Source organism: Hemiscyllium ocellatum, chromosome 23, assembly GCF_020745735.1.
Source record: "Hemiscyllium ocellatum isolate sHemOce1 chromosome 23, sHemOce1.pat.X.cur, whole genome shotgun sequence".
Lineage (NCBI taxonomy): Eukaryota > Metazoa > Chordata > Chondrichthyes > Orectolobiformes > Hemiscylliidae > Hemiscyllium > Hemiscyllium ocellatum.
The window spans coordinates 36,289,240-36,313,932 of record NC_083423.1 but is presented as its reverse complement, the minus strand read 5'-3'; positions in this window follow the sequence as shown (position 1 = coordinate 36,313,932).

Below are 24,693 nucleotides of genomic sequence, written 5' to 3'. Positions count from 1 at the left end.
ACGCCCGGACCAACCAACCCAACCACCCTGTGGCTCAACACTTTAACTCTCCCTCCCACTCCACCGAGGACATGCAGGTCCTTGGACTCCTCCATCGGCAGAACATAACAACACGACGGCTGGAGGAGGAGCGCCTCATCTTCCGCCTGGGAACCCTCCAACCACAAGGAATGAACTCAGATTTCTCCAGTTTCCTCATTTCCCTTCCCCCCACCTTGTCTCAGTCGGTTCCCTTAACTCAGCACCGCCCTCCTAACCTGCAATCTTCTTCCTGACCTCTCCGCCCCCACCCCACTCCGGCCTATCACCCTCACCTTGACCTCCTTTCACCTATCACATCTCCATCGCCCCTCCCCCAAGTCCCTCCTCCCTACCTTTTATCTTAGCCTGCCTGGCACACTCTCCTCATTCCTGATGAAGGCTCTACCCCGAAACGTCGAATTTCCTGTTCCTTGGATGCTGCCTAACCTGCTGTGCTTTAACCAACAACACATTTTCAGCTGTTAAAATGTAAGACCTTCATCTTCTTCAGGTCCTGACTGCCTCAGAAATCTGATGTCTTCCTTTCTATTCTAGTTCCTACCCATGTTCTCAATTGATCAACTCTTTTATTTCTATGCTCACTAACATTTGGGAGTGTGAGTAATTCTGAGATTAATGCTTTGGGGGCAATGCTTTTCAATCTCCTTCACAGCTTCTTGAAATTTACTTTTGGGACCTTAATTGCCTTTAATATAGGATGTCATGTTGTTGCGAGAGGTGCATTAGTTGATAGAGTATTGGTTCATTAACAAGAAACAGAGTTTCGGGATAAATGGGACACTTTTATTTTGATAAACTATGTGTAGTGGTGGGCTACAGAGATCAGAACTGGCTTTTGACAATGTCTATGTTATTGACATGGATGGAGGCAGATTTTCTGTTGACATAAAGATGGAATGCAAAAGCAAGATGTCAAAAGAATACAAATAATCTGCAAATGGATATATATACACATTGAGCCAGTGGCCAATTATTTGGTCGATGAAGCATAATGTTGGAAAATGTTGGAAAATGTGAGGTTGTCAACTTTGTTAGGAAGAAGACAGAATTGATTTGAATGAAGAGTGATTATACAATATTGCATTACACAGGGATGTGATGTCCATGTTAATGGATCACAAAGAAGTTATTCTCCAGGTATAGCGGGTAATTAGAAAGATAAACAGTGTTGTTCTTTTTTGCAAGAGGCATAGAGTTTAGAAGTAGACAAGTCTAGCTACAACTGTACATAGTATTGTTAATATTGTGCACCTTGAAGAAGCTCTACTCCTATCTCCGACAGGATTTCCATTCAAATCTTTTTCTTTCTTCTTACCATTGCCCCATTCCTTTGTCTGCACAACTACTGTTCTCTTTCTCTGGGTTCCATCTTCACCTCACATTTAGTCTTGTCCCTCCCCCCACCCCACCTTCAGCATATATACAAATCTTTTCCTGGCTTCTGAAGAAGGGTCACTGAACCTGAAACATTAACTCTGCTTTCTCTCCACAGGTGCTGCCGGAACTGAAGAATTTCTCTAGCAATTTCTGTTTTTAGATTCTGAGAGAGATTGCTCACTGAGAGGATATTTTGTCTCATGGTGAAATGTAAAGCTAGAGGGCACAATTTAAAATTATAAGCTCTCCAATTTAAGATTGAGATAAAGAGAAATTCCTCCTCTGAAATTGTTATTATGCTTTGGAATTGTCTCAGAGAAAGCAGTTTATGAGGAGACTGAGAGTAATGTGCAGTTAAGATCACCATGAGATCAACCATGAATGACAGAGCAGGCTCAAGTGGTCAAATAGCTCACTCCTGCATGGCATGGGGTAAATATCAGCATTGCAACAGCAGTTAAATGTGCAACACAAATGAAGAAAGCTTTACTTTTTTGCTAAACTCTAACCGATGTAAACAATTGAAATTCCAACGTAAACTGTAAACCCATTTAAATGGAATGAGACTCAAGCTGCTACTGCAATTTCAATGGACATGGATATGATTTCCAAAAGCTGCTGTGTTCAGTCATCAGTGGAACACTATTAAAATGGGGCTGCAACCATTTTAATGATGATTTGCAAAAAAAGTGTTAGAATTTCTTGGTTATGGGGACTTTCTTGGCACCCAAGGAGAAAAGCCTTCTTTTGTGAGGAAGAGAGGTGCTGCAAAATCCTAGTGGTGGACACAACATGAAGTGGTCCCTGATTCTAAGGAGTGTCATCCCTTATATGTCCTTGGCAGAGAGGTCTGGGGTGATTATGGGGTAACACTCATTTGATGCTCATACCCGAGATAACCTTTTTTTATTAGCTTGCATTTTTGGCTCTTTCTGTTCTTTGAATGCGACTTCGTCTTTCATGTCCTCAGTGGGGCAAGTATTTTATTTTCTTGGCTGCAGGCAATGACACTTCTGCAAAATATTTAAACATCCAAGCATTTAGGTTTGGATCTCAAAGAGGCCAAAGAATGGGGCAATAAAAAGCGATGTTGGAAATTCTCTTTTATCTTTTGGGAGCGAAACAGAGTTTACACTTCAGTTTGATGACTTTTCATTGGAAAGGATCATTGATGTGAAATGTTAACTCACCAAAGAAGCTGCCAGACCAGTTGAATGTTCCTGGCTCTCTTTTTGGTTGTTTTCAGCACCGTCTGTTTTCATTAGAGCTTTGCAGCATCTGCACTACGTTGTGGTATTAGAAATGAGAACCTGTCAGGCTTAATGTTCATAAACTTGAATGTTTTCACATGAATGAAAAACTTGGAGAACTTCTCCCTCTTCTGAGTTGCTGGGAGAATGAGTTGTAATAGCAAGCTGCATGATGCCTCTTGACCTATGTATAGCGAGGATGCACAGGAAACGAACAGCATGTAATATGGTGCATTGCAACTTTGGAGCAAGAGAAGTCTAAAGGAATATTGAATAATTTAAAATTCTACATGTCACTCAGTAGCCTACAGCACCACATTAGTGTACACACATTTTGTACTTAAAAAAACAATTACAGAAAACAACATAGCAGCGTGAATGGAAGAACAATCAGATGAAAATGATTTCTGGTCTGAGGTACTAAGTAGCAGTGAGATGTCTCATGAAAAGGATAGCTAAATAAGTTAGATCGATAATTTAAACAAGTTAGATTGATGATTTATTTATTTGCAGTTTACTTGCTATGAGACTTAGATAACATGCTAATACCTGAAAAGCACAAGCTAAGCTCTGCCAATCAGGATATAATGAACTGCTCATGGAGGAGCTAATCAGATTTTTGTGTATGCCTCATGTTTCTGCGTGTGTGCACCATGCATTGTACTTCAGTGTTGTGCTTCATATTAACAACATATAGCCAAAGTATTTTATCTTAGGTTGAGCTGAATGGTCAATATAATATCAGATATTAAAGTTATCAGATGTAATGTAAATAACAACTAAGATGGAAATAAAACATTTCTCCTGTTTAATTAAGTCTGAATTTATTGTGTCTCTATGATTGTGTGGACATGCTTTCCAAATGATATTAGCAACTTAAGCTGATAACAGTAAGGTTAGAGACAAAAAAAGACTGCAGGTGCTGGAATCCAAAGTAGACGGGCAAGAGTACAGCAAGCCAAGAGGTGCAGAGGTCGATGTTTCAGGTGTAACCTTTCTTCAGGACTGGGGGTGGGTTTAGGGGGAACTGCAGATAAAGGGGATGGTGGGAGCAGGGTGGTGAAGTGGGGATAGGTGAAGGCAGGCAGAGGGTACAATCTGGTTGATCAATGGGAGGAATGAATCTGGTTTGTGGCAGTGAGGAGTGGAAGGGAGGGGGAGGGGGGAGGAGGGGAGTCAGTGGATGGGTAGGGAGGTTATTTTAAATTGGAGAACTCAATGTTGAGTCCTCTGAGCTTCAGAGTGCCCAGGTGGGTTAAAAGGTGCTATTCCTCCAATAGGAGCTGTGGTTTGTTTTGGCAATGGAGGAGACCAAGGATGGTCATGTTGGAAAGGGCGTGGTTAGGGGAATTGAAATGAGTGGTGACTGGGAGGTCCGGTTGGCCCCTGCGAGCCCTGCTGCGATGCTCGGTGAACCATTCCCTAAGCTTACGTTTGGCCTCCTGATGTATAGAAGACCACATCGGGAGTACTGATGCAGTCAACTAGGTTGGAAGAGAGGCAGGCAAACCTCTGTCTCACCTAGAAGGATTATTTGGGGCTCTAGATGGAGGGAAGGAAGTGGTGTATTGCCAGGTTTTGCATCTTTTCTGGTTGCAGGGGAAGGTACCTGGGGGTTTGGTGGCAGGGGTGGGGTGAATAAAGGACTGTTGGAGGGATTGGTCCTTGCAGAAGGCAGAGAAAGATGGGGAGAGGAAGATATTCTTGGCAGTAGGGTCTAATTGGAGTTGGCAAAAGTGTTTGAGGATAATGTGTTGGATGCGGAGACCAGTGGGTGGTAAGTGTGGCCAAGGGGAACTCTGTCTTTATTGCGTTGGGGTAAGTTAGAGCAGTGGAAGGGGAAATGGAGTGACGGGGCAGAGGGCTGTCTGAATGATGGAGGGTGGAAAAGCATATTGTTCAAAATAGGTGGACATCTGGGATACTCGTGGGAAGAATGTCTCCTCGTCTGAGCATATGCGGTAGAGGCGGAGGAATTTGGAGAATGGGATGGAGTTCTTGCAAGACGCTGGGTGGAAGGAGGTGTAGTACAGGTAGTTGTGAGAGTCTGTATGTTTGTAGTAGACGTCTGTCTGCAGACTGTTGCCAGAGATGGAAATAGTGAGGTCAAGAAAGGGGAGGGAGGTGTCATCGATGTAACAGTGGAAGAGTTGGGGCACACTGGCTGTGTAGGTTCTGAAGAGGGACTGTTTGATATAGCCAACAAAGAGGCAGGCATAGCTGGGACCCATCTGAGTATCCATGACCACACCCTTGATTTGGAAGAAACGGGAGGAGTTAAAGGAAAAGTTATTGAGGGTGAGGACCAGATCAGCGAGGCGGAGGAGGGTATTGGTGGAGGAGGACTGCATAGGTCTGTTGGAGAGGAAGAAGTGGAGGGCCTGGAGTCTGTCCTTGTGGGGTATGGACGTATATAAGGACTGCACGTCCACAGTGAAGGTAAAGTGCTGGGGGCTGGGGAACTGAAAGTTACTGAAGACATGGAGGGTGTGGTTGGTGTTGCGAATGAAGGTAGGAAGTGCCTGAACTAAGGGGAGAGGATGGAGTCAAGGTAGGAAAAGATGGGTTCGGTAGGGCAGGAGAATGCCGAGATGATTCGGGTCGGCTAGTGTAGTTGGGCTTGTAGATGTTGGGGAGCAGGTAGAACTGGGTTGCATGGGGCTGGGGCACTATGAGTTTGGAGGCAGTGGAGGGCAGATCACCGAGGGCAATGAGGGCATTAACGGTGTTTTGGATTTGGGCCTGATGGGTCGCGGTAGTTTGTCGGCAAGGTGGAGGTAGGATGTGGTGTTGGAGAGTTGGCATTTGGCCTCTGTGATATAGTCATCCGTTCTCCAGACTGCCACCGCCACAGCTTTGTTAGCGGGTTTGATGGTGAACCGGGGGAGTGTTGCAGAGTGAATGGAGCACTGCACATTCAGAGAGGGTGAGGTTGCAGTGGGTGAAGGAGGTGGAGAAATTAAGCCAGAGGTGATGACAAGTCAGCAATCTGCATTAAAGCGTTCTAGGGCAGGTACTTGGCCTTCAGTTGATGACCAAATGGACGAGGAAGGTTGGAGGCAGGAGAGGGGGTCGTCCAAGAGATGTTGGGAATTTTTGTCAAAGAAGAAGTGACAGAGGCAGAGGTGGAGGAAGAAGAGCTCCACCTCATGGTGGATCTTGAATTTGTTGAGGTGAGGCAGAGGGGAACGAACATGAACTGTTTCCAGTGAGGTAGCAGTGAGTCTATCCAACTCACATATATTATGTATACCTGTGCAGTGATACTTTACATACTTCAGAAGCAAGTGAGTTGTGCACCTGGGCCTCCTGGTTCAGAGTTATGGGCGCTACCATTCCACAGATATGTTTTATACACTTAAAACATGTGCTCACCTTATTGCTTATTTCCTGTTCTATTTGAATTTAAAGGATATATCCCTTACTTTGAACACTTTACCCTATATTTGAAAAATAAATCAAAGTTGTTCAAATTATCTTAATTCTTCAATTGCTATCTGAATCATTATCCACTGGAGAAGTTAAAAACTAAACTTCCTTTAATACCATGTTTCTTTCCCATAATTTGATTGTGTCATATCCACAATTTTCCTGTGTTCAAAGATTGCCTCCAAATGAAGGTTGTTGCTATTGGTGAGTGTATTCTCAGTGGTTCTGCATAAGTGCTGTTATCTGTGGTCGTCAAATAGTTAAGCAATGGAAAAACAGATGACTGAATAATTCCTTGATGAATCACCTTCACAATACTATGGATTTCTGCCTTTCACTTTCAGCTTCCTGAATTTACTAACACTAATTATTATTTCAATATTAATGGTGTTATAGTCGGTTGGTCACAACATTTTTTTTCCAGCTTTACACAGAGAATAGGAAACCAACTATTCAGTGGGTTGATTTTTCAGTCAAGCTTACTTAACTTTACCAAAAGATCCTTTTATTTATTGCAATGATGCATGGTCGAGAACATCTATTTTGTTGTAAATGTTCTGCAGTCAAAATGTTCTTCAGAGCTGAACAAAGTTTGCAGAAGATATTAAACATAAATAGCTAATAAAGGAACTTTGTCCCAATGATTGCAGCTGGAGTATTCAATCATTTATTCACAGCACTTATTAATGTTCAGTGCAATGATTGATAATGTAGTTTGTTCTCATTTGAATGCAATAGTCCTTAAATTATTCTTTTAAACAAACATCAAATCTTAGTTAAAATGTATTATTTGCTTTCAGAATATAACATTATTGTCATACAATAGTCTCCTTGATATTTGTTTGCTTCAAAAATGATATTCTTCCACTGATGAATAGAATCCATGATTTATAGCCTGCAATTTTAAATGTCAATTCATAGAGGAATAAGAAGGTTTTATCATGCTTTAACACAGCAATAGCTAAGCAAACTTTCTCGAAGGATGTGTCAAACCAGTCTACTCATTTTATATCAGATCTCACCTCCTAAATAATAACAATTTGCAATAGCGTACCTTACAACCAATTGGAAAGCAGAACACAGCCAAATCAGCCCAAGTTTAGTACATGGACATGAATGTTCCAATCTTACCCTTGACTACATGTCTAATGCAAAGAAATATTGAGCGCTGGAGCAAAGGCACAAAAATGACTTGAGTGCAGGGATAGGACAGTCGACACTATTTAACACCTTGATAAATGTTTCAGGCAGTGATGTCTTGGAGCTTCATCAACAAAATTAGACTTCATCAGATCCAAGTTGCAGCCATTTGACATACTTAGCAACAGCTATGCTGACCATTTCGTTACTGTTATTTCCCAGAGCTCCATAACTTGCATAACCAGATCACTGACATACACTTCACCAGAGTTTCTTGGCTTTTATTACAGATAACGTTTAAGCTGATTGATTCAAAATGAATATAAATGGATTTTGTGGCTGCTGTTTATTAGATTAAGGACTTTTGTTTTGCACATCAGAGTGGGAAGAGGTAAATTAGATGATGGTTAATGAAACTAATTTGTCAAGAGAACTTGACAATCATAATTGTGATATAACAGAGTAGCACACAGTCTCCAGTGAAAATTTATGGCGGAGTAATGTTTTGCTGGAAATAAATTTTGCTTCATTGCAAGACACGATGGAATGAAACAAAAGCATGAAACAAAGCAAAGCATAAATTTGCATTCACACAGCACATTGGCATAATCCTCAGGATGTTCTTAAACATTTCACTGCCAATTAATTGGGGGGAGTACATTTCAGGGGATTAGTTTCAGGTTGGTCAAGCAAAACTCCAGTTTGAATATGATGTTTCAATGACTTTATTTAGTTATCTATTCATTCACAGCTTGAGGGCATTGCTGGCTAAGCAGCATTTATTGCCCATCCCAACTTGCCCAAATGGCAGTTGAGAGTCAAGCACATTGCTGTGTGTCTGGAGTCACGTGTAGCCAGGTCAGAGAAGGATGACAGTTTCCTTCTGTGGTGAAGGACATTAGTGATCTAAGGGGATTTACAAATGGAGTGGAAGGGATTGATTAAAATTATATGAAGCTTATTTTATTTTGCCCATTCTATTCTGTCATGATCTGATGAATTGAAAAGCTGGCCAAATCCATTTTAAAAATGTGGATGGATATCCTTGGGGCTGAAATTTATTTTCACCTGAGGCCATACCTATTTGTTACATGGATTAGAGACTAGCTGAGGCTGAGGTAGATGTCAAAATATTTTTTTTTTCTCCAGCACAGGATGTTTCTTCAGGCCTGTTAAGGAACCCTAGGGATTCCTTGCTCCAGGCATTCCCACCTGCTCCCCAGTGCCATGAACCCCTGACCCATTCTTTCGAGTATCCCTTTATTTTCCAGCAATGCACATTATTCATAAAAATACATGACTTGACTCTTCAAAACTGATATTACACAATGTGCAAAAGAGTTAATTGTCTTTGTATGTAAAGTTACATTTACAGTGGCAGTCAATATTTATAATACTCATTATCTGTAAAACATACAATCCAAAGCTTTTAGACAGTTCCAACATCTCTGGTACTATGGTAGGAGCATCTTTGACAGTAGTTTTACCCCATCGCGCCTTTGAGTCAGCTCCCCTACCTTGAGAGTTTCTCTCAGTGAATGGTCCTGGATTTGGGAAAATGCTAGTCAGCAAAACATAGCTTCAAGAGCTCTCTGCAGTGCAAGACCAACACGTTTCTTACACTGAGTTGTTGTTACTCTCGATGTCATCAGTAGAAAGAGCCTGTAAAACACAATGTTCTGCATGACGGAGCTGCTTTTGATAAACCTTGACAAAAAAAACACAGTATTTCTGTTCGCCCCTGCCTGGGCACATTCTTGAAGGAACTGGGTTACATTCTCTTCCCCACTGCAGTCAATTTGCAGTGTGACAATGCTTTGACTTTAAGAGGTTGGTTTGTCCTGGTGTTTTTTGAAGAGCAGTTTTAAGGAAGAGGTGATGAGCAGTCTATTGAAACACTCAAGTAAATGGCTTGTGAGGCCTTGGTTTTTTCAAGAAGTTGAAACAATAGAAGCAGAATGTGGTTGATCTCTCACAGAAGCAGGATTTTTAGTTTATTCAGCAGCAGTTGTTGCTGGAGTCTCAGCAGGGTTGGAAGGCAGTGAATTTCGCCCAACTGCTACACTGTCTCTCTGATCTTTCTCTGGTTATTTTCCTTCCTAACTGATCAAGTTGCATACAAGAAAATGCTGTTTTCAGAATTTGCCTTTTGCCAAAGTTGTGTTTATGGGATATTATTATATAGGAACAGTTGCTGTTTAGTTGTAAAATAATCTATTATTCTGTTAAGTTTTCCAATAGACCTAAGTTATTCCAAGTTAATCTTTCTTTTGTTGTATTATAACAACAGTGTTTGAATCAATTGTGTTTTGCTTAATATTGAGTAGTATGACCAAACAAATTGCATCTGGAATGTAACACCTCACATTTACCTTTAAAATAAGAAAAGGTTAGCATCTAGGCTACCTTCTTAATATATTTTGAGGGGAAGTAGTCTGGTCTGGTCCATAACAGCAGGTACCTTACGAGGGAGTGAGATTGCTGGAAAGTTGTGATGGGGAATACTCCACACATCACAAGCTAATTGTTGCATTTTGATGCTTGTTTGAAAGTTCTGTCAATGGGACCTTCTGCCAAATGAGTAGATGAAGGAATAGAATAAAAGCATTACAAAATGGCATTTAGTCTTTACAGAAAGGAAGAAATATCTTGCATTTATGGAGTGTTTTTCGCGACCACTGATATTTCAAAATTGCAAGCATTTTTTTGAAGTATGTTATAATGAAGAAAAGAATACAATTTCAACTCCACTGGGTGTACTGTGAACAATTCTGAACACTGTACTGTAAGAAAGACATTCAGGCATTGTGAGGCTGCAACAAATTGAGGTTTAATCATATGCAAGGTACAGGAGTTGCTCCGGTTTACCCAAGAGCACACTCAGACATATGTGACCTGATGGAGAAATTCAAGATCCTAAAACTTAGGGAGAGAATTAATACCAATCTGGCCTCTGCTGCTTTGTTCCCAAGTGACTGTGGTAGGAATCTGGTGGAAAACCTGTAGTAGGCCAGAATCAAGGTTAACTGTCAATCCTAAACATGACTATCAGCATAATAATGTGGAAGGTTGTGTTGAGAGAGGAGATTCACAACAGATGATTCTTCATTTTTCAACTGTAGTAATTGATTAGACTAAGGAAATCATTTGCTAGAGTCACTCTTTACAATAGTTGTATCGTGGCTGTAATGAGAAATCTCATTTTTTATTTTCCCATTTTATTCTGTTTTCATGTATGCACAAGCCAGGAAGATTGGAGTTTAGTGAATAATCAATCATTATCTAACATATGATTAATATTATTAAATAACATCTGTCACAAGTGTACAGTATTTCTAATTTGACTGATTGGTTTCTATAGGAACCAAAACTTCCTATTTTCTGTGAGAACACGGAAGTGATGACAATCTGGAAATGTGTGTGAGAGGTGGTATTGTGTGCCATTTGCTTATTAATATTTTCTGCTTCTGCTTCTTAACTAATTCTTCTTTTGTTGTTATTTAACTTGAAATATTTTTACTTGCCTACCTTTTGTCTGTGATGGATTTTTATTATCTAATGATCTGTCCAGTTTCAACTCAACGTTCAGCTCAAACTTACATATACATTTATCTTCCTACAATCAATTTTACATCTTACCCATTGCTCCTTTATTAATACCCTGGGCAATTTATCTGAGCCATTTCCCATTGGTGCACATACGTCTTTTTTTTCTCATGCTGTCTTGCATGTGAACATATGAATTCCTGGATCCCATTTTAACAGGGTCCTATCCTGTAATATTACTGCCTTTACACTCCTTATTTCTTGCCTTGCCAAACTGTTCCCTTTGTCCAAATGTAAGAAATAATGGTACCAATAAGTATGCTTTAGGATTTAAGTGCTTCTGAGCAATGAAAAAGTATTCTGAGAAATGGAAGTGGCATTTCTAATGACATTTGTGATTGCACTGGTGGTTTAATTATGAAATATCTGGAAAAGCCAATGAAATCTATTGTTCAATTGAAATAAATTATAATGGAATATTTGACTCCTGCATTCCTCTTCCCTTTGTTGTTACAAAGATCGAGTGAAGTACGAGTGTGCAGAACTGGGGAGAGCCTGGATGTATTGATGAAGTTTAATTGGTAATTTGCAAGAAATGTCAACTAAATTCAATTAAAATACCAAATGAAAAGACCCATTTTGGTCCATGGGATTTGGAATCAAGCTTTTTTCTCTCTCTATCTATCTTACTTTTTAGCTATTAGAAAATGAGATGTGTTGAGGTCCAAATCTAGTTTCAGGTCAGCAAGAATGTAATGATTCCATGCTCAGTGATGTGTAGCTTCTGTAAGAAATACAATGCCTGCCAGTAACTTAAGATGCCACTCTGTGTGCAACACAAATGATATTAAAACTGCTTGCTTAACTGTATGCAAAGTGAAACCTACTGAAACTTGACTAATCATGTATATTGTTGAGTTAGCTCCTGGCTTGTTTGATTTGAGTGGCTTAAGCTTGGCTGAATTCAGTGAAGATGACTAGCTTCTACTTTTGTTCCATCCAACTGCATCTGGCAAACTATTCAAACACTTTATTGTAAAATAGATGAAGGAGTAAATTGTCTGATTGACATGCATTCATTGTGTATAGCATCTCTCTTGAACTGGAGAAGTACCAAATGGTTTGGTCATCCTAAGTGGATGTCCTTGTGATACAAAATCTGTGCTTAAATAAATTCCTGGCTGAAAAGCTATGAATCAACACAAGTAGGAGGAAAAAAAAACAATTAGTGGCACTCTTTTTAAAATTCGACAAATAGGGTCATTGCAATCAGTGGAGCAGCAGTTAATATTAGCAGAAGCACACCAAAATTCTTGGGACATAAAATCCCAAAGACGATTAAATGCAGCACAAGCAAACAAAAACTTATTTTATTCAGCTGCTTCTGAAGATTCTAGTGCACACTACCTCTGCTGGTACAAATACAAACAGTAACTTCAAGTGAACAAAACAAACATTGCATTTCTCCAAACAGTAATACAGTAAATCAGATGCATGCTTGATTCATTGGCTTATTTCCATAGAGCTGAAAATGTGTTGCTGGACAATATCTTAAGCATTGTCTAAACATTCAATTTGTATGTCCTCACATTTTTCTCTTGATGGGAGATTCAAGCTTCTGTTATCTTCCAAATTGGTCTCCCTACTCATGTGACTCTGGCATCAATATGCCATCATCATCATTATTATTACTATCATCATGCAAGTTTCTGAAGTTAACCTAATATTCTATATCTTCCCCCAAATCTTTATTCCTATCATGAAAATATTCTAAACATTACCCTGCAAAATCTTCAGCTCAGTCCCTGTGGAGCTTTCATCAATTTTCTTGATTTGAGGTGGAAGATATTTTGTATTCTCATGTCTGTTAGTATTAGGGCTCTTCTCCTGGGAAACCACAGAGCTTGCTGAAGATCTTTTTGTTTCTTCACAGTAATAACGTTCTGTTTAAGAATATTAGTGTATTATGGGTTTCTCCTTAATGATACAATGATCTGTCTCAACCACAAAAAATCTCAGGGGTGGTGTTTTCTCAACAATTGTGTGTCCTTTCTGTTCTTCCTAGATCCAGTCTGGGCTTCTGCACTGAGAACTCACATGCGCTTTGTCTGTAGTTGACATTCCAAGATTGGTTGTCCCTTTGACACTCCTCCTGCTGTGTTACTCTCTCAAGGTGATTCTCTGCCATATTGAGTTTTAATGAGTGTGACAGCAATGGAAACTGTGTTCTTAATCTTCAACCCATTAGCAATTCTGACAGTAATGGCACATTCTGTAAAATTGAGGTTAATAATGCAATAGAACAAGAATGAATCTTTGTTTTTCCTTCAGTAAAGCTTAATTGTTTGTACTGTCTGTCAATCTGTCTATAAAAGAAAAGCTGCAAGATAACTTCCATCACCTAGAAATGTCACAGAACCTCAAACATTCCTTGGTATGGTGAACTAAGTGATCAAGTTATTATAGTTTTTGACAGAAGCAACAAGGCCTTGCAACAATTTTTAAGACAGAGCCAATAATAGTGCTGGAACTTGGACCAGCAAAGTACTTTCAGAAAGATTAATAAACTACTAATCTCTTTAGAAATCTTAGCACACTACAATCCACACCTTCAACTATCGTGGCAGCTGATGCAGTTCTTACTGTACTGGGAGGGAAACACTATTTCAAGTACAGAAAGATGGCTAGTGTAGCCTATCTATCATACCCGCAGGTCATTACCAGAGATGGAACAGCACTCCACTAGTATTGAGAAAGACGCTTTAACATTAATATGATCCTTCCAATCAGGATATAATTTGCTTCAACAAATTTGAAAACCATCATAAGCTATTGGTCACACTTTTGTTCATGAAAGAAATTGCCAAGATCCCATTCAAAATTCAGCTTCGATTAAGACTCATAAAGTATAATTTAATCATTAAATATGCACAGTAAAGTACTAGATAGCAAAAAGCACACTGTCAAGGACATCCAGCGCTGATGCAAGCATAAATGCTCCAGCCTGTGATGATGCTACTTCTTTAACAACATTATGTTGTCCTTGGTTTGTTTTTCAGAGCAGTTGTAAAATCACAGGTTCTAGAGTGTTGAGGTTCGAAGGGCTTCAGGGCCAATTTGATTAAAGCTAATAAATACTACATCAGGCAAAAGGCTTTCAAGTTTAAAAAAAAACACTTGTACAATGAAAGGGGAATGGCCAGTTCTCCTAGCTCAGCTTTACTCTGGCTTAGTTTGGTTTGGTTTGGTTTTAGCAAGCAGTCAGTTGTGAAGCTGTTATACCCAAAGAAGCAATCCACACTGATCCTCCCTCTGTCTGACATCTCTCCTGTAAGGCCTTGTGTTTGATTTTACCTCTTGTATGGAAGGGGTGTTTATGGGGATTGTTGCAAGGATTTGGAACAGCATCATTAAATTGGGATAATTTGTTGGGTTTTCAAATAAGGTATTCTATAATCTGTTCTCTTTTGTTTAATTTTGTAATTTTGCAAATAAATTTTGTTTTGTTTGAAACTAAGTGATTCGGCCAGCTGCACCCCTCCTGGAATATCTTCAAACACCTGCTTAAAACAGTTAGCAAAGTTCGAGTCCAGGCCACTTTCTTGACATGTTTTGGGTGGGTCTGGCCCTCCATAACAAGCCTGACTGAGCACAGTAGGCCTGCTTGAGAACCAGATCCCAGTTATTAGTCCTTGATGTACCCCCCTGCCTTGCCATGGGCATTGATGCCCAGACTATGTACCCACCAATCCAATGTTACACTGGCTTTGAACAGCATAAGTACCTCACTGCCATTGATGATTTCATAGTCTTTAATAAGAGATTAGTTCATGCAAAGTATGCTTTGTCTTGACATTATTCAACAAACTTCACCAAGGGCATTTTGGAATTACAATATGTCATACAAAAGTGTAACAGCCAGGCTAATGGCCAGGTACCATTCATTCCATAGAAGAAAAAAAATTCAAACTGCATTTCTTGTACCTCAAGCAGCCAAGAGTAAAAGGAACAATTATTACCTTCTTCTTTTCCTTCAAGACTGGGGGAGTATCTTGGAATGATAGCATTATTTCATATGGTGATGTGAGATCTTTAATTTTAATCTTTAATATCCCCATCCTGACAGCGGTTACTTTGAAATTCATTCACATGTTTAACTTCAGGAATCGCCTCCATGTTACAGCTCGAACACAGCTTTAAACATGAGTTTCTGCTCAGATAAGAACATTCCTGATTCTAAATGACATAAAATTCAAAGACTTTTCAAGGCTTGTTATATTTGAGTATCACTATGAGTATTCCATTATCTTTTAATGAAACTGCTCCAGGATCTTGTAATATAGTAGATGATGCTGTTGCAGAATTTGTCTGAGGCACTGAACTCGAGACATTTTCTAATCAACTTGTTCAAAGATGTTATGACAAGGATCTGGAGCAGGTGGGACTTGAATCTGGACCTCCTGGCTCAGAGATATGGACAACATCACAGCATCATTTGAAGCCATCTGATTTCACTGATTCACTGGCCAATGGAATCCATTCATACTTCAGTTTGTTTTTTGGTCTTCATTTAAAGCTGTTAGCTTTGGCCTTTTGGTGAATGTGCTGTTGCTTTAAGAATGTCTCCTCTTGACTGCAGGTTTTCTGTGTTTTGGAGCAGAAGGCCACCTAAAGTGACTGATTTTTCTAGAGTTGTGGAATGCTGCTCAATTGAATGGACATTCCTCACTTTTATATGTTTTGAGTCTACCATACAAAAGATATTTTAAAATAGTGTTTGTTGTGTTTTCCCTTGCAATGGTAAACCAACACTTTTGTGTTTTCTCCTTTCCAAACTATTTTGTAACGAACAGAGACAATGCTGGGGAAGCTCAGGAGGTTTAGCAGCACCTGCAGAGAGAGAAACAGGGTTAACATTGAGTTTTCTTCAGACGGAAAAGAGTTGGAAAATCTTTCTTTCATACTTTGACAGGAGCAAGAACACAGATGGTAATTAGGCCCAAAACAAAATAAAAAGAGGTTGTCAGTAGTAGAGAGAGAGAAAAAAAGAGATATACTAAATAGGTAAAGGATGGTAGGAAGGAAACATAATTAATCCGTGCTACCCAGGGTAAAGTAAACAAGAGGAGAAAGAGAGGACTGCAGATGCTGGAGATCAGAGCTGAAAATGTGTTGCTGAAAAAGCGCAGGAGGTCAGGCAGCATCCAAGGAACAGGAAATTTGACGTTTCGGGCATAAGCCCTCCTTCAGGAAAGATTCCTGAAGAAGGGCTTATGCCCGAAACGTCGAATTTCCTGTTCCTTTGATGCTGCCTGACCTGCTGCACTTTTCCAGCAACACATTTTCAGCTAAAGTAAACAAGACACAAGAAACGGGTGAAGAGAGTGTAATAAAGATGGACAGCAAATATAAAACAGTCATTTTCTGAAATTTTTGAATTCTGTTTCCTGACATGATTTGCGTCTGTCTTCCCCATGCACAAATACCCGATTCTGTTTCTTAAATCCAGTTGTCCATTGATTTCTCCAGTGAGAAGTTGCCGCGAGACTGTAACAAGGCTAATAGCACTTTGCCTACAAGTGACAACAATCTGGTTACGAATTGCCTCTGCCTTTAATATTCATAAATGCAATTCTGTGCCAGCCTATAGAGATCATTAATGAATGAATTCGTGCTTTCACCTGGACCTTGGTTCTGTTTATTATACTTTGACTGTTCAATAATTAAATTCTGTTGAATGCTGAAATACAAGATGAGCACTCACAGTAGCTCTTCTCACAAAGTTATAATCCCATCAATGCTCTGTCATGTTAACATGCCATCCGCAATTGTGTCACAGCCTAATATAATGTACTGATCTGGGTATTTCTGATATTTCTCATCTAAATCTGAGACAGTTCCATATCTGTGAACATTTTACATATGAACAGATGGAAAAGGAACAGGATAAGGCCATTAAGTCCTTTGAGCCTGCTGTACTATTTAATAAGCTCATGGCAGATCTCAATTTTTAGATTAGACTTACAGTGTGGAAACAGGCCCTTCGGCCCAACAAGTCCACACCGACCCGCCGAAGCGAAACCCACCCATACCCCTACATTACCCCTTACCTAACACTACGGGCAATTTAGCATGGCCAATTCACCTGACCCGCACATCTTTGGACTGTGGGAGGAAACCGGAGCACCCGGAGGAAACCCACGCAGACACGGGGAGAACGTGCAAACTCCACACAGTCAGTCGCCTGAGTCGGGAATTGAACCTGGGTCTTCAGGCGCTGTGAGGCAGCAGTGCTAACCACTGTGCCACCGTGCCGCCCACATAAATGTGAAGATTGTAGCCACCATTTTTATTGTCCCTGTCAAAATGTCAATCAGTACTCTATGAACTGATCCCACATCCCCCAAAACAGAGTTTGAGCCATTCCTTCATCTCTTTAATCTGATTTGCCCTATTCAAGTCTGCACGTGGCTCAGGTAATAATGCTGAGATTATGAACTTTGAAGTTCTGCTTCTTAATTCAGCTTCTAGCTACCCATGGTGCATATGTAGAACCTTCTTCTTTATCTTGCCTATGTTGTTTCTACTACATGGCCACAGCTGCCGAATGCAGCTCCTGTCACTGTTGATTCTTCTCCAGCTCTGAGCAGCTGCCCTCAACCCTGATACTAGGCAGGTAACATAGCTGCTTGGATTCTCAATCTTTGCTGCAGAGAATGGTATGAATTGTACTACCGATGCTGTCCCATATCACCTATATTCTCTCTAAATTTCTTGGCAAGATATGAACATTACAGGCAACATAGCTGAATAACACTATTTATCTTTTAACTCTCCTTTTGAATGTCTTCCTGTACCATAGTGTCACGGTCGGCTGGCTCATCCAACCTGAAGGTGTCAGTCTCATCCAAGCAAGTTGAAAAGCCTCAAATGTAATGTTCAACACAGAGGCTCTCATGCTCCTACCCTCCTACCAGCTTCTGGCTCTAAGGTGACTAGTTTGGTACAGAGATGACAAAGGATTTTGAGAGGACTTTTGTTTAGATGTGAACAGATGAGACTTCAGGCCAAAGTGGCCATGTTTTAGAAGTGACCTGCATAATGAAAGGGAGTGGTCAGTTCTGAAAGCTGAAGTAAAGTTTGAGAAAGTTCAGCAGTGGACTGTGTGAAGAAAGGCTGCTGAACTCTCTCTTCTTCTGTCCTTCTAACTTCGACCTGTAAACCTCTGTTTCTGTTTTACTCTATATTTAAGGGGTTTGTGTATTGGGACTGTTGTGTACGTTCAGAACAGCATAAATAAGTCTAGTTTGGAGAGACTGGGTTCTGTAGATATTCTTTATTCTGTTCTTTGTGTTTCATTCTGTAATTTGTGATTTTTTTTCCCCAGTTTTAAAACCTGGTAGTCAACCTAGCTAACTTACTCCAGGTAATTGTCACTGTACACTTCATAAAGTTATGGGTCTGGGCTGCCTGTTGAAGAATTTTTTGAGTGGTCTGACCTAGTCCATAACAGACTGAGGGCTCTGTGTGGGATTTTAAACAGTGTTGACCTACTCTTGGGAAATAAGGCAGGGCAGGTGACTGAGGTGTCAGTGGGGGAGCACTTTGAGGCCAGCGACCATAATTCTATTTGTTTTAAAATAATGATAGAAAAGAATAGACCAGATCTAAAAGTTGAAGTTCTAAATTGGAGAAAGGCCAACTTTGATGGTATTAGGCAAGAACTTTCGAAAGCTGATTGCAGGCAGTTGTTCGCAGGTAAAAGAACGGCTAGAAAATGGGAAGCCTTCAGAAATGAGATAGTAAGAATTCAGAGAAAGTATATTCCTGTCAGGTCGAAAGGAAAGGCTGGTAGGTATAGGGAATGCTGGATGACTAAAGAATTTGAGGGTTTGGTTAAGAAAAAGAAGGAAGCATATGTCAGGTATAGACAGGATAGATTGAGTGAATCCTTAAAAGAGTATAAAGGAAGTAGGAGTATACTTAAGAGGGAAATCAGGAGGGCAAAATGGGGACATGAGATAGCTTTGGCAAGAGGGTTACCTCACATTACAACAGGATCCGGACCAGATGGGCCAATGGGTTGAGAAGTGGCAGATTGAGTTTAATTCAGATAAATGTGAGGTGCTGCATTTTGGGAAAGCAAATCTTAGCAGGACTTATGCAATTAATGATAAGGTCCTAGGGAGTGTTGCTGAACAAAGAGACCTCGGAGTGCAGGTTCATAGCTCCTTGAAAGTGGAGTTGCAGGTAGATAGGATAGTGAAGAAGGCGTTTGGTATGCTTTCCATTATTGGTCAGAGTATTGAGTACAGGAGACATGTTGCGGCTATACAGGACGTTGGTTAGGCCACTGTTGGAATATTGTGTACAATTCTGGTCTCCTTCCTATCGGAAGGATGTTGTGAAACTTGAAAGGATTCAGAAAAGATTTACAAGGATGTTGCCAGGGTTGGAGGATTTGAGCTACAAGGAGAGGCTGAACAGGTTGGGACTGTTTTCCCTGGAGCGTTGGAGGCTGTGGGGTGACCTTATAGAGGTTGGTATGTGTATAGAATGAGCTGCCAGAGGAAGTGGTGGAGGCTGGTAAAATTGCAACACTTAGGAGGTGTTTGGATGGGTATATGAATAGGAAGGGTGCTGGCAGGTGGGACTAGATTGGGTTGGGATATCTGGTCAGCATGGAAGTGTTGAACCGAATGGTCTCTTTCCATGCTGTAAATCTCGATGACTCTATGAATAGCAGGTGCTATTATCTTTATTTCAGGTGTTGGTTTGGTTGGGTGGACAAAGCTTGGGATAGTAACGGTTATCTCCTAAAGTTTCTGGGGGTGGATGCAGTGACTTTGGAAGTTTTGCAAAAGATGAAGACGACCCAGCTGCATGAATTAGCAGACAAGCTGGGGTTGGAGCTGGCTCCTGCTATGAGGAAAGGAGAGATAATTACAGCAGTAGTTCAGCATTTAAATTTGCTGGAAACGCCGTCAGAATCTACAGAGAGGGCAAGTATTCAATTGCAAATAAAGCCGCTTGAATTAGAGGCAGAGATAAGAAAAGGGGAGCAGAAATGAAGCAGCTTGAATTTCACTTAAACGCAGATGAGACGGAAAAATACAGAGTAGCAGATAAGAAAGAAAAAGAGAGAGCAGCAGAGGATAGGGAAGAAGAGAAAACGTTTGACTTCAAAAACTGACACTTAAAAAGGAAAGTCAGCTTAAAAAGCTGGAGATAAAGGCTGAAGGTAGGCTTAGTGAGGAACAGGGTGAGGATGAGCAAACCCCTGGTAGTCAGAACACTCTCAACACTGATATCTTTGACAAATCCATCGACTCCCACCAGCTACCTACCTCCTTTAAAAATGTTATCCCTCATTTCCAATTCCTCCGCCTCTGCTGCATCTGCTCCCAGAAGGGCCAGTTCCACCACAGAACACATCAGATGGCCGCTCTCTTTAAAGACTGCAATTTCCCTTCCCACATGGTCAATGATGCCCTCCAGTGCATCTCATACACTTCCTGCACCTCAGCCCTCAAACTCCACGCTAAAACTGCAATAAGGACAGAACCCCCCCCAGTCCTCATAATCCGCCCCCTTAACCTTTGCATACATCGCATCATCCTCTGCCATTTCCGCCACATCAAATGGACTCCATCACTAGAGATATATTTCCCTCCCCACCACTATCCGCTTTCCGTAAATACTATTCCCTCTGCAACTCCCTCATCAGGTCCATGCCACCCACCAACTTACCCTCCCCTCATGGCACATTGCCTGCCACCTCAGGAATTGCAAAACCTCCTCCCACACCTCTCTGCTCACCTCCGTCCAAGGGCCCCAAAAGAGCATTCCACATCAATCAAAGTTTTACCTGCACTTCCACACATATTATTTACTGTATCCATTGCTCTGGATGCAGTCTCCTCCACACTGGGGAGACAGGACACCTATTTGCAGAGCACTTCAGAGAACATCTCTGGGACACCAACCAACCTCACCACCCCGTGGCTGAACACTTCAACTTCCCCTCCCACTCCGCCAAGGATATGCAGGTCCTGGGCCTCTGCCATTGCCCCTCCCTAACCATCCAAAGCATGGAGGAAGAATGTCTTATCTTTCGCCTCAGGACTCTCCAACCCCACAGCATCAATGTGTATTTGGCCATTTTCCTCATTTCCCCTCCCCTCACCTTATCCCAGTTCCAACCTTCCAATTAGGCACCACCCTCATGACCAGTCCTACCTGTCCATCTGCCTTCTCACCTATCTGCTTCATCCTCATCTCCAACCTATCACCATTACCCCCACCACCCTCTACCTCTTGCACTCTCAGCTGTCTTCTCCCCAGCCACACACCCCCCCCCCTCCCATTTATCTCACCATGCTCTTGGCTCATAGCCTCATTCCTAATGAAGGGCTTTTGCCCAAAATATCCTGCACCTTGGATGCTGCCTAACCTGCTGTGTTTTTCCACCACCACACTCATAGAGTCATAGAGTCATAGAGATGCACAGCATGGAAACAGACCTTTCAGTCCAACCCGTCCATGCTGACCAGATATTCCAATCCAATCTAGTCCCACCTGCTAGCACCTGACTCATAACCCTCCAAACCCTTCCTATTCATATACCCATCCAAATGCCTCCTAAATGTTGCAATTGTACCAGCCTCCACCACTTCCTCTGGCAGCTCATTCCATACATGTACCACTCTCTGTGTGAAAAAGTTACCCCTTAGGTCTCTCTTATGCCTTTCCCCTCTCACCATAAACCTATGCCCTCTAGTTCTAGACTCCCCGACCCCAGGGAAAAGACTTTGTCTATTTATTCCATCCATGCCCCTCATAATTTTGTAAACCTCTATAAGGCCACCCCTCAGCCTCCAATGCTCCAGGGAAAACAGCCCCAGCCTGTTCAGCCTCTCCTTATAGCTCAAATCTTCCAGCCCTGGCAACATCCTTAAAAATCTTTTGAACCCTTTCAAGTTTCACAACGTCTGTCCGATAGGAAGGAGACCAGAATTGCATGCAACATTCCAAAGTGGCCTAACCTGTGTCCTATACAACCACAACATGACCTCCCAACCCCTGTACTCAATACTCTGACCAATAAAAAAAGCATACCAGAAGTCTTCTTCACTATCCTATCTACCTGCGACTTCACTTTCAAGGAGCTATGAACCTGTACTCCAAGGTCTCTTTGTTCATCAACACTCCATAGGACCTTCACACTAAATGTATAAGCCCTGCTAAGATTTGTTTTCCCAAAATGCAGCACCTCACTTTTATCTGAATTAAACTCATTCTGCCATTTTTTAGTCCTTTTGGCCCATCTGGTCCATATCCTGTTGTAATCTGAGGTCACCTTCTTCGCTGTCCACTACACGTCCAATTTTGGTGTCATCTGCAAACGTACTAACTGTACCTCTTATATCCGCATCCAAATCATTTATGGAAATGACAAAAAGTAGAGGACCCAGCAGTGATCCTTGTGGCACTCCACTGGTCACAGGCCTCCAGTCTGAAAAACAACCTTCCACCACCACCCTCTGTCTCCTACCTTTGACCAGTTCTGTATCCAAATGGCTCGTTCTCCCTGTATTCCATGAAATCTAACCTTGCTAATCAGTCTCCCATGGGCAACCTTGTCGTACATCTTACTGAAATCCATATAGATCACATCTACTGCTCTGCCCTCATCAATCTTCTTTGTTACTTCTTCAAAAAACTCAATCAAGTTCGTGAGACATGATTTCCCACGCACAAAGCCATGTTGTCTATCCCTAATCAGTCCTTGCCTTTCCAAATACATGTACATCCTGTCCCTCAGGATTCCCTCCAACAACTTGCCCACCACTGAGGTCAGGCTCACTGGTCTATAGTTCCCTGGCTTATCTTTACTGCCCTTCTTAAACAGTGGCACCCTCTGCCTTCTCCCTTTGAGCCAGTTCTGTATCCAGAGTTCTCCCTGTATTCCATGAGACCTAGCCTTGCTAACCAGTCTCCATGGGTAACCTTGTCGAACGCCTTATTGAAATCCATATAGATCACATCTACCACTCTGCCCTCATCAATCCTCTTCACTACTTCTAAAAAAACTCAATCAAGTTTGTGAGACATGATTTCCCATGCACAAAACCATGTTGACGATCCCTAATCAGTCCTTGCCTTTCAAAATACATGTCCCTCAGACATCCCTCCAACAACTTGCTCACCACCGACATCAGGCTGTAGTTCCCTGGCTTGTCCTTACTACCCTTCTTAAACAGTGGCACCACATTAACCAACCTCCAGTCTTCTGGCATTTCACCTGTGACTATCGCTGATACAAATATTTCAGCGAGAGGCTCAGCAATCACTTCTCTAGCTTCCCACAGAGTTCTAGGGTACAACTAGTCAGGTCCTGGCAATTTTTCCAAATTTCTGGCTGAAACAGCTGCTCCTATTATGAAGTATTTTAGGTGCTGGAGGTGATTTCCTCAAATTCCAGGAGCAGCAATTACTGTTTTATATGTTTTTGCATTGTTTTGGAACTTTGGAAAAATAAAGTCAAAACAACAGCAGTTTTAATAGGGAGAAGAACAGACAAAGTGCACATGGTGAGGTCAGTGCAGCAGAGAGAGAGAGAGAGAGAGAGAGAGAGAGAGAGAAAGAAACTGACACCACAGTGCACCTGCACAGTTACTGCCCTTGCTGCTTAAATTCATGTATCATTGGACATCGGAAATTCACAACTGATCTTGGAGGACCTGTTTGGGTGAAGTTCACAGCACAGAATCAGATAAGTGAATTGTTTTAAGTGTGGCCTACAGAAAGTCTGCAGTAGTGAGTAGAGTGGATTCTTTCTTGATCATGTTTTTTGAGATATGTCTCTTGACTAAACTTAAATATAAGCCATAACTATTAATTTAACCTGGGGCAGTGTTATGTAGAGGAATAAGACAGTGTTATTTTCTAGGTCTGTAGTTTGTGAAGGAGCAAAAATGTCCTTTAGTAGATTGATATGTGCTTCTTGTCAGATGTGGGAGTTTAAAGAGAATTTAAGGATTACTGCAAATTATATCTGCAATAAATGCTGTTGGTTGCGAATCTTATCAGATTGAATGGATCAGTTGGAGAGACAGTTAGAAGCAATGAGGAATTTGCAACAGCAACAGGAAGTGATGGATGACAGTTACAGGAAGGGGGGAAAGTCTCAGATACAGTCACAAAGATTGGTTAACTCCAGGAAAGGTAAGAGAGGTAGGCAACTAGTGCAGGGGTCTTCTGTGATTATCCCCATTTCAAACAGGTATGCTGATTTGGAAAAAAAGTGGGTGATGGATTCTCAGGGGAACATAGCACGAACAGCCAAGTTTCTGGTATTGAACTGGCTCTAATGCAATGAGGGGTACATCAGGTTCCAAGAGATCAATTGTGTTAGGGGATTCTCGAGTCCAAGATATAGACAGATGCTTCTGTGGCCAGCAGAGAAAAAGCAGATTGGTGTGTTCCTTCCCTGGTGCCAGGATCAAGGATGTCTCAGAGAGGGTGCAGAATGTTCTCATGGGGGAGAGGAGCCAGCAAAAGGTCATTATCCACATTGAACCAACGACATAGGAAGGGAGAAGGTTGAGATTCTGAAGGGAGATTACAGAGAGTTAGGCAGGAATTTAAAAAGGAGGTCCTCGAGAGTAGTAATATCTGGATTACTCCTGGTGCTATGAGCTAGTGATGGCAGGAATAGGAGGATAGAGTAGATGAATGCATGGCTGAGGAGCTGGTGTATGGGAGAAGGATTCACATTCTTGGATCATTGGAATCTCTTTTGGGGTAGAATTGACCTATACAAGAAGGACGGATTGCACCTAAATTGGAAGGGGTCTAATACACTGGCAGGGAGATTTGCTAGAGCTGCTTGGGAGAATTTAAACTA